Source organism: Crocodylus porosus, unplaced genomic scaffold (genome assembly GCF_001723895.1).
Source record: "Crocodylus porosus isolate Cpor-Errol unplaced genomic scaffold, CroPor_comp1, whole genome shotgun sequence".
Classification (NCBI taxonomy): domain Eukaryota; kingdom Metazoa; phylum Chordata; order Crocodylia; family Crocodylidae; genus Crocodylus; species Crocodylus porosus.
In genome coordinates, this window is record NW_017728886.1 from 212895096 (window position 1) to 212908413 (window position 13318).

The 13318-nt window shown below is 36.7% G+C and overlaps 1 protein-coding gene across 4 annotated transcripts in view; it reads right to left on the bottom strand.

The window, feature by feature from the left end:
- The window catches only part of NCOA2 (nuclear receptor coactivator 2), a 267032-nt gene that overhangs the window by 161693 nt on the left and 92021 nt on the right, over positions 1-13318 (bottom strand). Inside the window, exon 4 of one of the 4 annotated variants that reach the window (XM_019549026.1) lies at positions 6141-6198. The exons of the other annotated variants lie outside the window; for them this stretch is intronic. The gene's annotated coding sequence lies outside the window, so the exon portion shown is untranslated. The remainder of the gene's footprint in view (positions 1-6140; positions 6199-13318) is intronic. 4 annotated transcript variants of the gene reach the window in all.

Consider the following 13318-nt stretch of genomic DNA (forward strand, 5'->3'; position numbering starts at 1 on the left):
CCCTCCCCTCCCCTGCACTGCTTTTAGCTGGCTCCAGCTCCAGCCTCTGGCAGCTGTGCCCAGCAGAACCTGCGCTTCAGCACAGCTGGCAGTGGTGGGGAGCGGGGCTCGCAGCTCCTCATCCCTCCCCTCCCCTGCAGCAATTAACACTGGCTGGCAGCGGGGCTCACAGCTCCTCATCCCTCCCCTCCCAGCAGAGCCCACACTTGAGCACCAGCTGGCGGCGGGTTATACATTGGTGCGGGTTATATCAACGTGCGGGTTAGTTGCGCAAAAATACGGTACCCCAAAATCTGTACTCCCTGCCTACTGATTTCTAAGTGGAGTCTCAATTTTTGCCTACAATATCCTAAATAGCTTGTATTCTGACTCAGCTCATGACCCTGAGATCACCTTTTGCTTTTACTTAGGTTTATTTCAAAATGATAATGAAGGTGCCACCATTTTTTCTTATGTTACATAGACCTATATGAATAATATAAACACTAATCCCTACATTATCTACATTAAATCTAACACCCCTTAAAATATTTCTTCCCCATGGCACCAGTTTTGAAAGCAGTTTCAGTGTTCTAAAGTCAATGCATACCTGTATGTAACGGTTCCATAACCGCATAGTATGAGTATGCATGCTGTATTTATCATATAACAATAAATAAAATTAATCTTGTTTTCAGCTTATAATATCTTTTACTCAAGGGCTGCAATGTGCCTTTGCCAAGGTGGGCATGTATTATTATCCCCAGTTTTCAGGTGCAGAGACAGACAAAGAAATAAAGTAACCTGTCCAAGGTCATTCGGCAATCTGGGATGTCTCGAAGTGGGAAACTGTATTAATGTCAAAACCTGTGGCTTTCTTGCTCTATTTTCATACTTGTAAAGTGAAAATGTTTAACTATCAATTTGAACAAGAAAGCTAAACACATCTATTAGATGCTTTATGCATCTTAAATATAAAAATATATTCACTGAAAGGAGGAAAACTTACTAACTTTAGGAATGAACTCGAAGATTGGGTCTACCTAGATATGTCCTTGGAGCAGGTGCCTCAGATTAAGTTGATGTCAGGAACAGGTATGTCACACTCAGTGGACAAAACTGTCAGGGTTTTTTTTGGATCAAAAACAAAACGGTCTCTCTCCAGCTTTCTGTGATATCTGCTATCACCCACTAAGACAGTAAAATAGGTATAGAATAGCAGTAATTGTAAAGGTATCTTTTATAAGAACTGTAGAGAGAGAGTTTTTCCTGTGGGTTATTTTCTGTTATAGGTTTAATGACATACGGTGAACAGTGCAACTTGAAGAATACCTTCACATCAAAAGATTTATTATTTTCCCCTTTAAAAATAATTAAACCGAGAAACCATACAAAATAAAATATTATAGTAGTATTAAAATAAAGTTATTAGGACAAGCCATTTTACAGAGAACTGAGACCTATTAAAACTATAGCAAACTTCAAATATTCCCCAATATTTTCATTAGAACTTGCAGAAAAATGTTTTAGCCAATGCCAATAGACACTTTGTCCCATAACCCACGAGAAATATTTTAAACTGAAAATATCAATTATATATAAGGACCAGAATTTTACCTTTGATATTTATGGCCATCAGAGTATAGCAGAAATAGAACTCTAAATATCAGAGAGGAAACCAATAATTGCAAATCAAAAGTGATATGCAAGCACTATAGTGTCTTTATATAACTAGAAAAAAAAAAAACATAACAGCAATCTGTTAGGTAAAAATACTTTGCATTTAGGGCTCAATATTGCAAGGTGCTGAACAGTCTTCCCCCACAGAAGTCAAGGCACCTAACTATTCATGTGCTTACATTTAAGCACCTGCTTTAAAAGGCTTTTTTTGGACTAGGGCCAAATGGTCAGGCACCTTGCAGGGTTTCATTCTGGTAATATTTCAAAGCAGGCTGCAGCTATTAAAACAACCCTCACAATATTTTTGTGAAGTTGGTGAACAGTAACGTCTCCAAAGGACATATGTGAATAGAAGCAGAGAGATCAAGAAAATAAATCTTTTTAATCCAGAAAAAAAGCCTGTACAATAATTTTCTACAAAGAAAACATTCCGATTGCTGACATAAAAGGTTTTTTGAACAAACAAAGTTATTTGTATTTTACTGAAAAAAATGTCCACTACCGTTATCAAAAGGCAGGTAACAGTTGGTGATAAAACAGAATATTTCATAAAAGTTCTTCACTTCAAAGCTAACCTTAAGTGATGCTGCCACCTGATCTTTTCCCTATTATGTTATAAAAAAAGATCAACAACTATTTTTTGCATGTGTTGGGTGGATACAACAGGAAACTGTCATACCAATATGCAATGCCCTCTCCCCTCTATACCATCAAAATAAAATTCAGGATACTACACTATATATAAAGGTAGGGAAAAAACAAAGATTCACAAAGTTTCTGCAAATCATTAAGGAAATCTCATTCCTAAAAAGCCACAACCATAATCAGCTTTGGAAAGAACTGCAAAGCAGATAGTGGAAAATACAGTATTTTCTCACATACAACACACCACTAAATAAAACATACACCTTGTTTTTGGAAGGCAGAATGTAGAAGAGAGTCATGGCTGACTGTCTAACAGAGTAGTGGCAAAGTGTGGCAACCCAGGAGACAATCTGGGAAAGGAAACAGACAGCAGGACATTCCTTGTGTGGCAGGAAGCTCCTGCTGCCTCACCCAGACGGTTTCTTGGGATGCCACACTACCTGAACACCCTGTGGTCCTAGGAAGACCTATTCTGCGTCACACAAGGTTGTCCCATAGCCTTTGAAGGGCAGTACCAAGACTGTCCATTTTTTACTGTAAGTAGTTATTTTTCACATACAAATTCACGTAAATAAAGTGTCACAAATCTCACCAAGATACTACCAGCAACTCACTTGCTGCATCAGGCACAGGCTACAGTGCTCTGCTATTACCTATAGTTACAAGGAAGTTAACACAGGACTTGGCCACTTCAGCTTGCTGAGCCAATCAGGTGGCAGCCATCTTGGCAGCTGCATGGCATGCCGTGTCTCCAGCCATGCTTCTTTTCCAGCGAAGAACATAGTTTCGCCATTTAATACACACATGCTAATTTTGTGGGGGAGGACAGGACTGATTTAAATGGGAAAATGTGTGTAATGTATACAAGAAAACATGGTATATTTTTACCCAAACAAGCTATTCACAACTAAGCAGTTTTACACATTTTCTGATGATTTAAGAAATGAATTTTTAAGCATTCAAAATGTAAAACACCTTCTGAATGCCAAGTGCCTGATATATAACTTTTGTGCAAACTGATTTCTCCAGACAGTGAAATCAAATGTACATATCATCAAAATTCTCCTCACAAGGTTTACAAGAAGCTGTCAAAAGTCTTGATATGTATGCCAAACTGCAAGAATATTTTAATGTAATGAACGGAGTAAGTAAACACTTCTCAGTTGAGCTCAGTCCTCGATTCCCATACAACTAAAAAGTATAAAAAAGATATATCAGCACCAAGGACAAGAAAGAGCACAACCCTGTGTGCACAGGAACTGGCACTTACACTTTGCAGGGCTTATTTCTATCGCTAAACATGGAATAAGTTTGGCCAGACTTTGCTTCATAACTTTACTGGATTTAAGCTCTTTACTAATATTTTTGCTACAGTTTTCAACACCTGTGCTTAAGTAGATACTATGTAAATTAGTATAATCTTATTAACTTTAAGTGGTCACATCTCCAAACATGGGAACTGCTGCTGCTTTATCCAATCAGCTTTCACTAATCTGCACACTAATAGTTGCTCTTGCTGTGCTTTGGGATTGACTGTTATGAGGTCAAAACGGTGATCTAAGCTAAAATAAAGAAACAATCCCCACCCCTTCCTGCCTTTGTTGGTGTTTTTTTCCTCATAAAGAGCAGCAACAATTTAATTCTAACTTGTCTGGAAACCTAAAGTTACTGAATTTCTGCTTTTCTTTTACATTTTAAAGTTAATTGGTACAGCATACATATCACATGCACATGTTCCTAGTGCTCTCTATTACTTGCACTATCCTCTTAGATGTCTCACACTAGACATGTCTCTCTCTAATAGGAAGTACATCATACACTGTAAAAGCAAAATCTACTTAAATACCTGTAGAGATTACACACTAAAGCAAGCTAAAATTAGCTTTCCTTTAACAAATATTTCAGCACAATTTTAGTTTCTTATGTATATATGCCTATACTCAAACTGCTCTGTGCCACTGACATCACTGAAAGTTTTAGGAAATGTGTTCATTTAGCAAGGTTTAAATGAATCATTTGCAAAATGTTTTGACCCCTGTGGACGTCAAAGAACAAATGATTACTATTAGGCCTCAAGCATAAGAGTACCAGAATAAGTATAAAAAATATTTGTTTTGTGGGGAACACAATGGCTAGCACAGGGGTAGGCAATGTTTTTGGCAGGAGTGCCAAAAAAACTGCAATGTCTACCTTGTAAGGTGCTGGAGTGTCAGCATGCCAGAAAAACAAAACCAGGGCAGGCAGGTACATGGTAGGATACATTGCATATTAATATAGTTAATAATCATAAATGTTGCTTTTTCTGTAAATACCAAGTATTCTAAAAATTCTAAACCTGGTGACAATAAGTGAAACTACATATACTACCTTTGTTCTTGTGTATTCAGTTTTTTGTTAAGCATGTTGTGATGAGAGACAGTTAAAGAAAAAACAAAAAGAGAGAAGAGAAAAAGGGGAGAGAAAGACAGAAAAAGGAGAAAAATGAGAAGAAATAGAAAAAAGGAGAGAAAAAAGAAAGAGGAGAGAAAATGAAATAGGAGAAAGGAGAGAAAAGTAAGAAAAAAAGGAGAGAGGGAGGGAGAGAAGAGAGGTAAAAAGGGAAAAAGATAGGGACTTACCAAAATCACAGCACAAGTGGGCTGCGTGATAGCACCTTCAGTTTTGCAGGTTCCCTCGTAAGCCCCTCTACCACTGACTGGTGGAGGGGCTGTGCTTGCAGCTTACTCCTGGTTGGCAGGGAGGTGACTACTGTAGTTTTAAATGTGGTGCCATTTTTGCCTCCCTGTCAAGGGACTCCAGCAGGCCCACTGCTTGCTGCTGATCAGTGGAGAGGCAAAAACGGCTCCACGTTTAGGATCACTGTTTTTGCTCCCCTGATGAATTGAAGAAGAGATACAATTCCTGTGGGGTGAGGTGGGGTGGCCCAAGTGGGGAGGGACCCAGGGCACCAGGTGAGGGGGTCTGGGAGAAGCAGGGGAGCTACTTCCTGTGGTGTGCTAAAGAAAGTATCTCCACCAGCCACTAACTGGCACTCGTGCCAGGGGTTGCCCATCTCTGGGCTAACATTTATTTACTTTTTAATTACTTGACAAAAATGGAGCAGTAGCATTATTTTAAGCCATTCACCTATTCAAAGGATGGGTTATTTCACATCAGGAAATAGCCGACTTGAGGTTGATTGAATGTTCCATATAAAGACATTGACTGTCTCCTTTCAAATACTAATGAAAAACATTAATTAGACTAGATAAATATTGATTACCTGCAACTGTTGGCTCAATGCAAGGTAATATGAAAAGATAGGTGACTGCAAACATTTCTGTAATTCCCATCAGACATGTGATATTCTGTATTAAAAACTGAACAAAAAAATTCTTCTGTGACAAAATTAAAAGACACACTTTTCTTCTAAGTGGATTCAAGCTATAGCATGAGAAAATGTTAACATTTTCTGAGTCATATTTTCAAAATGCAGACAAAGTGGAAAATGAATTAGATATAGTTAGGTAGCAATGGAAAAACATTTACCTAACTAATATTGTACACAGAAGTTTCATCTACTCCTAAAATTATAGATAAGAACATTTTTTTGCAAGTCAAGTTGGAAATATTTGCATACTAAAATTGAACACTAGAAGAACCACTACCTTTTTTATTTCTAAGACTATGTAATAAATAAGTTATTCTAGAAGGAGAAAGAATGTGTTAAAATAAAGTGTATAAACTTTATATTCTTCAATGAGATATCCATTTTAAGTCACTAAAAACTTGAGAATACTATAATAATGCTTAAATATGTTTCTGCAATTTAAATAAGTGAACATAAAGTAACTCACTTCATTTCAGAAGTGTGAAACTTGTTCCTTCCCTGATTTTCTTCATCCATTGTATACACTGAAAATAACAGCAATATTTAACACATAATTTTAAAATTTTTTATATACATAATACTAGGATTCAACATACAAGATGAGCATGCATACACAACAAACACACGTGTCTAAAACACTACAACAACTTTATGATGTAATGTCAAAAACATCCTTGTGAGGTAGAGCGGCAGGTAATAATTATATCTATGCAAATGGAGAAGCTGAGAGACCAGTTCTGTGATTACCCTAAAACCATTAAGCAAGCCAGTGACAGAGCCGACAACAATTTGAATCCTAGTACGATACTCAATTCCTTTAGATAATTTTAAGGATACTCATCAATGGTAGAATGAGGATTCTTATAATTGATAAAAGGATTTTAAAGTAAACATACCATATTTTCTCATATACAATACATACCTTTTCTTCCAAAATCAGCCCCCATTCCCCCAAAACTGGGGTATGTGTATTAAGTGGGGAAGCTGATTTTCTACCCAGGACAGAAGCATTCTGCTTTGACTCCTGTTGTGGTATTATTATCCAGGCAGCTGAGATAATGAATTAACTTAATGGATCATTGTTCTTTACCCTACAGGTGTTAACAAGTGATTTCTCTTTTTCATAGAATCGGAGAAGAAAAAGGTCATCTAGTCCAATCCCCTGAGGATCATCCCTATCCAAACCATCCTAATACAAATCAGTAATCTAAACTCTACATAAGACTATTGTCAACCTTGACAGCACAGACCTAATTACCCTAACCTACCATAGGTAAAGCAGCCGAGCAGCCAAGGACCTGCTTTTAAAGAAGGTTGTTAATATATGCTCAAGACTTGAATGGTCTTTATAAAGCTAACCCTTTTAAGAGCAATTATGCTGTCTGCTAGCTGTTCCTGGTCTTTCTTTCATTCCCCAGTTCTTTATTTCTTTTCAAAGTCTCCATCTCTTTTCAAAATCATTGATCCACCAATGGAAACCAGTCTTCAGCAGCTGCTAGGGTTTCAGCCTTACTTAAGCAGGAAAGGGAAGGTAAGTCAGTTGAAGATAAGGCTCTGTTCTTGTTCTATGCAGCCATAACACCAGGGGGAAAAAAATCTTCATTCTGCCTTTCATAAACAAATTGTGTATTATATTCCAAAGCATACTGTATTCAAGAAAATATGGTATACCTTTATTTTAAGGAAAATGCACCAGAAGTATTCTAGGGATACAAAACATACCACTGTTAATAATATGTACAATTTTGACCTGATGATCCCTGAGATTATCATTTTCAAGCACTTACCAACAAATAAAAATCTGTTTATGTTGACTACAGCACTTAAGAGTTGAAATTTTCTTTCAATCTATTTTATCCATCTAGAAAATTTAAAAACCTTGTTAAGTGAATTTATCAAGCTTCTACAGTAGCCACTGAACTATTTAAGTGCTTCAAACCTTTCATCATCAACTCTTTCCTATGGGTGCAGACATGGCTAAAATGCATTGACTTGTACCAGGAAGAGAGATGCTTGAAGTAAAACCTAGTTCTGTCAAAACACAGTATATGATTCCATATTCATTTTTTTAAAGACTTCATTATTAGTGTTTGAACTTTCTTTCCCCCCAAAAATTGTTATAACATTTATATCATCATCATCATCATCATCTGCTTCCAATTTCTAGTCTCAGTAAAAGTCATTCTCAAAAACCGAAGGAAATTTTTTGCAAACCACAGATATAATAAATTAACCTCCCTCAGTGGATTGGTCTAAAAGCCTTGATTGCCAATACTCCACCTCTCAACATCTGGCACAGGAATCAGATTACAAGCTAGGCAGCAAACTGAGAAGCAAGGAGGGAGAGAGAAAGGTAGTAGCTGGTTAACAAATACAAGCAAGTATGCCTTCTATGATGCCCATCTTTTACTTGATGTCACTATGTCAAGCTGATCTGAAGGCAAATCGCACACAAAATGAGTATCCATACCATCCTCTCCCTCCCTCTTTAATTGCATCCATGAAAAGCTGGTTACAACAACATATCCTTCGATGACTTAATAACTGTAACTGTGCCAAAAGCACAATTTAGAATTTATTGTGCTTCTAATTTTGTTAAGTGACAGCATAAAGTTCACAGAGAGAAGACAACCTTTATCCTGTATTCATAAAATTCTTCTGCTTTACATAAGCTAACAATCCAATTGCCAAATACTTCACAGGTAAACACCACAACATTTTAAATGCCGATTTTTAAACGACAGAGAATTTTTTTAACCAAATAAATAACGTGTACTATTTCATTCAGTTTTTACACACATAAAAAGACTGCTGACACAAAGTTATGTTTAATAGCAAGTGTTTAATAATGTTAATGATAACTAATTTTGTTAGATCCCTTGATAAAAAAAAAAAAATATATACCCTTTTCCCAAATCCACAGCAAAATAATATAAAACCTTCCCCCTGGCATGTAGAGCTCAGCAGCCTACTATAGTCTGAAAGTTCAAAAATAATTCAAAATGTTCAAAATGATTTTCTGTTCAAATGCCAGCTTGGCAAACCAGTCAGGAAATCATTAAGTTAAATAACAACAACAGAAGTTGAATTTTTTTGGCTAAACTGCTTGATGGTCCATACAAAAATGAAACAGGCAACTGCAAATACAAAACTTTCAAAGACGCACTGTATTAGAGTTACAAAACTGACTTCTCCTGTATGCCTGGTGTAATATGATCATAATTGCCAAGAAAGGGCAAGAGACTGACTATGTTAAATCCCGCCATCTGTAGGTGCTTTACGCAGCTCTGTTTGCTGTACAGTGAGGTCAAAAGTTTACAGTATTTTCACTTGTTCATAACCAATCACAGAACTCCTTGTTATGTGTAATCTTTGACCCATTCTCAAAGCATTACACAGTAATATGCTTATACTGAAAAGACCCACACATTTTAATAAGAATACACTTCTTGTTGGTTAGCTTAATAATTATTATTTCCACATTCAGTAAGCATACTGAACATAAATTGTTCTTCCCAGTACCCTGGAATGCAACTACACTTCATTTTTCCCTTTAAACTGCTACTGAAGCTCTGACTTCTCAATCAGGAGCAACCTGGAGGTAGTAACTGGAAAGCATTCACCACAGGACAGTAGTGTTAAAAGTAAGTGGACCCAACTGTTAAGTTGTACAAACAGAGAGACAAGATGCTCCCTCACTCACTCCAATTATTTAAACTAGGCCTCACAATAAAAACACCAAAAGAATTTAGTCTTCAACAATTACAATTAATGACTTGAGAGGTGTCACAAAGTTATCCCATTACAGAACACAGCAGATTAAAAAAGACTGATGAAATAAAAATCTCTTAAGCAGAAATTTATACTGGAGAACTGGGTAGAGGGTTTTTTTCTCACTTTTATTAAAAGTATTTTAAAAATTGGCCTTACTATAACATAGATTTCTGCTAATTAGAATATGCCAAAGTAGACAGCTGGGCTTACTACCAAATTCACTTCTGACAGGCAGATGGCCCAAAAGCAACATTACAATATGTAGTGCTACCTTGATTATTTCCAAACTCCTTTATTCACACAACCATTAATTCCTAGAAAGTAATCATACAGCAATAGATAAATATCAATAAAAGCAAGCAGAGGGAGATAATGAAAGCTAACTTCAGAGAAAGGTGAGATTCTTAATTGGAGGTTGTAGTAGTTTTTAAACCACATTTCTGTTACATGACAAACTACATCTAAAAAAAAAGAAAAAAAAATCACTTAAACTTATCATCATACAGTCCTACAGGAAAGCACACAAACCACACAAAAGTCATGCATCCTTTAATATGAAAGGTAGGGGAGTACAGACGACACTTTTCTTATGTATGAACAAACAAATATACAAACACTGTTTTGATAGTTGACTCTTTTCTCCTACTGGTGTAATCTATTTGCGAGACCAAAATCTATAGGCAAGTCTTATGAAAAATTAAACAAATCTGTTTACGGTTACACAAAGTTCTGAATCAAAAGTGACTTGTTTGATTTTTCCTTATGTCTACAAATACTTACTCATCCAGCCAGGGAATAAAAACGATATTACATTTATTATCAAAGCAGTAGTTCTCAACCTTTTTAGATTCAAGACACCGTTCATTAGGGTCAAGACACCCCTCAGAAAATGCCAGCTCTTACTTCTCACTTACTGTTTGACTTCTGAAAAATAATAGAGCAAGTATTTAATTGCAAAGAACTCAGGATAACTCAATGAGTCAGAACAGTTTTAACACTATGAAACCCTATTTAAAATCTATACGTTTATCTTGTGAATCCTGTTCGCACACTGTTGCACAACAGTGCTCACACTGTGCAGCACCCTTGACTGCATCTCAAGACACCCTGCTTGAGAATCAGTAGGCTAAGAATATTAAGCACTCTGATTAATTAACAGGAAACCGTGAATAATCAAATGAATACTAGTAGTTTGTGATTGATTTATAGCCAAATATGTTTACATGCCACACACAAATAATTGTGAGCACCACAAACATTTACACTCAGAACAAACAGCATGCAACAAAAATTAATAAATTTTTAAGGACAGAAGTGACCATTATATCCATTTAGTCAGACCCCTATATAAATTTTACCAGGTAATTCCTTCATCAAGACTGACATATAGGCTTGTACAAGGTAAAAATAACAATTCATTCTTGCAAACTATTGGCCCACCTCACAACTGCTGACATTACAAAATCTATGGTCAAAGTCTGTTTGCACAGAAGTTCCTACATGTAAGTTAATATCACATATTTGGAGAAGTGGAAAACTTCCAACGTCCATTCTGACGCTTTGTTAGTAGAAACTATTTCTTGTTCCGTCAAGAAAATGCATCCTAGCCAAAAAACTAGAAAGCTTGAAACAGTTTTGAGCTTTTCTACCTACCTTGTACATGAGATGATAAAAGTGCATATGGAAATTTTCTTCCCGTTATAAGAGTAATATTTTTGCTTTGCAAATCTTTCATTTTACTCAATAGAAACTGAGTTTTTACATGCAGAGAATTTCATAATCTCTCTTAGAGAGAGAAAGTAAAGAAGACAAAAGAGCAAAGGGAGGTAACCGCGCTTAAATGAAAAGGAGACTAGATCCTGGGAAAGGGTGCAGAATAACCCTGTAATAATGAAAGATATGAGGGAACAGTGGGGGAAAAGGAAATAACAGTGTCCTTCATCTAAGAGAGTTTAATGGGTACACTATTTTAACTGATACCAACCTGGACAAAAAATACATTCTAAGGAGAGGCAAGACAAAATAGCTATAGAAATGTAAGAGTAGAAAGGACTTCCCAGGTCAACGAGTCCAGTTCCCTGATGTCACTGGCTTTACCAAATTGCCTTATTAAATCACTTCGATAAAACTCAAATAGCTGATCAAGCTCAGGAGTTGCCTCTTTGGAAAAATCTGTAAAACTACCTGTTGGAAATCTACAGAGAAATCTACAGAGAATCCTCAATCCTTCAAAAAGCTCTAAGCTAAGGAGAATGAGCTTTAAAGTTCTGAGATGAACTTGTCCAAGCCTTCCTGGAAAAAATTAATATTAATGGAAAAAAGTTCTAAGTGCATGACAAGTGAGGCAATTTGTCTATGTGGAATTTAAAAATATCTGGTCAACTCCCACGCAGGAGACCTAGGTTTGATTAGGTAATAACTACAGGCATTGAGGCACAACGTCTGGACTTGGTCTGGCCTTTGGATACGGTCTCAATGCTCTAAAGGTGGGGATGGAAGGTCTGGGCAGCCTCCACTCCCCCATACTCCTCCCTAGGTGTATGCATCAAAGGTCCTAGTGACCCTTCATGCACATGCCATGATCTAGAAGGAGTGACAGTTGCCTACTACCATTTAATGATTTAGCTATTTGCTATGAGGATTGCTATCATGTAGCTGTCAGACCAAAACCAACTGACAGCCATTAACATAAACAGTCTTTCTTCCGACCTACTTGATAACCAAGGTGACTGCAATTTAGGTAAAGTAAATTCTACTCATATTATCAGCAGAAGGAAGAGCCTCCATGAAAAATCCCAGGTGGAAAACAAGCAAGAGGGCTAAAACTGGCTTTTCAAAAAACAGACTCTAGAACACAAAAGAACAGCCTGTCCAAATAATGGATCTTCTTGACCACCTATCCTAAACATATACTGTACCTTGAAGAGAGCCTGTTGTAGGTACCCAGGAGATTTCATAACCAAAAAGAAGAGAGAAATCTGGGAGACAAAGCCATAGGATCCATGACAGGTTTAACCAACAACCAAAATGCTCAAGAGCTGAAGAGATGACAGGTGGAGAAATGTGTGTGCAGGATTTTTTATTATTGTTCTTGAATCTGAATCTCTTATTCTTTCTCTAGGAGTAAAAGGTGATTGGTTTAGAAATTTCTTCACAAAATCATACTTCCTTTAACTGCAACTTGTCTCTCATGGGGTCAACAAATGGATCTTTAGGCAATGTATTTCTACTACCAGGAGCTCATGCAGGATCACTGGCACAGGGGGACAGTTGTTTCTGTTCACTATCAGCTATTAACCAGAAGCCAATATATAGCATCATATGAACATAGCCTTAGTAACCATTTATGGCAACACCGGATTCTTTTATTCAAATCCCAGTTCATTCATCTTTGATGATTTCCATAAAAGGACTGTTCCTGTAACAGCACATACAGCTGCATGGAAAGGAAGAAGTGGTTTTAAGTACACCCAACCTAAAATTGGAAATTTAAAAGCCTGAGATAATATTGTTGTTAGCTCCATCTGCATTCCCCTGTTCCATACCTGTTGAACAGGAAAAGAAAACCCGCATTAAAATTCTATTTAAAAGGCAAAGTGAGAACTAAAAATATATTCAATTATTCTTTGGATTTTATGGATGCCCTTTTTAAAATCAGATACAAGGCTTCTTATCCAATGTGGCTGTATAGCATTGCTATTCACTTGTAAACAGATGGTATTTTTCACTCCAGAGGAGATTGAACTTGAAGGATGAATAAATTAATTCAGATTTTAAATTGAGGAGACAAACACGCCAGCTATGCCCATGTGAAACTATAGAACAACATGATAAATTGCACACATTTGTACCTCTGCCCTCCTTAGCTAT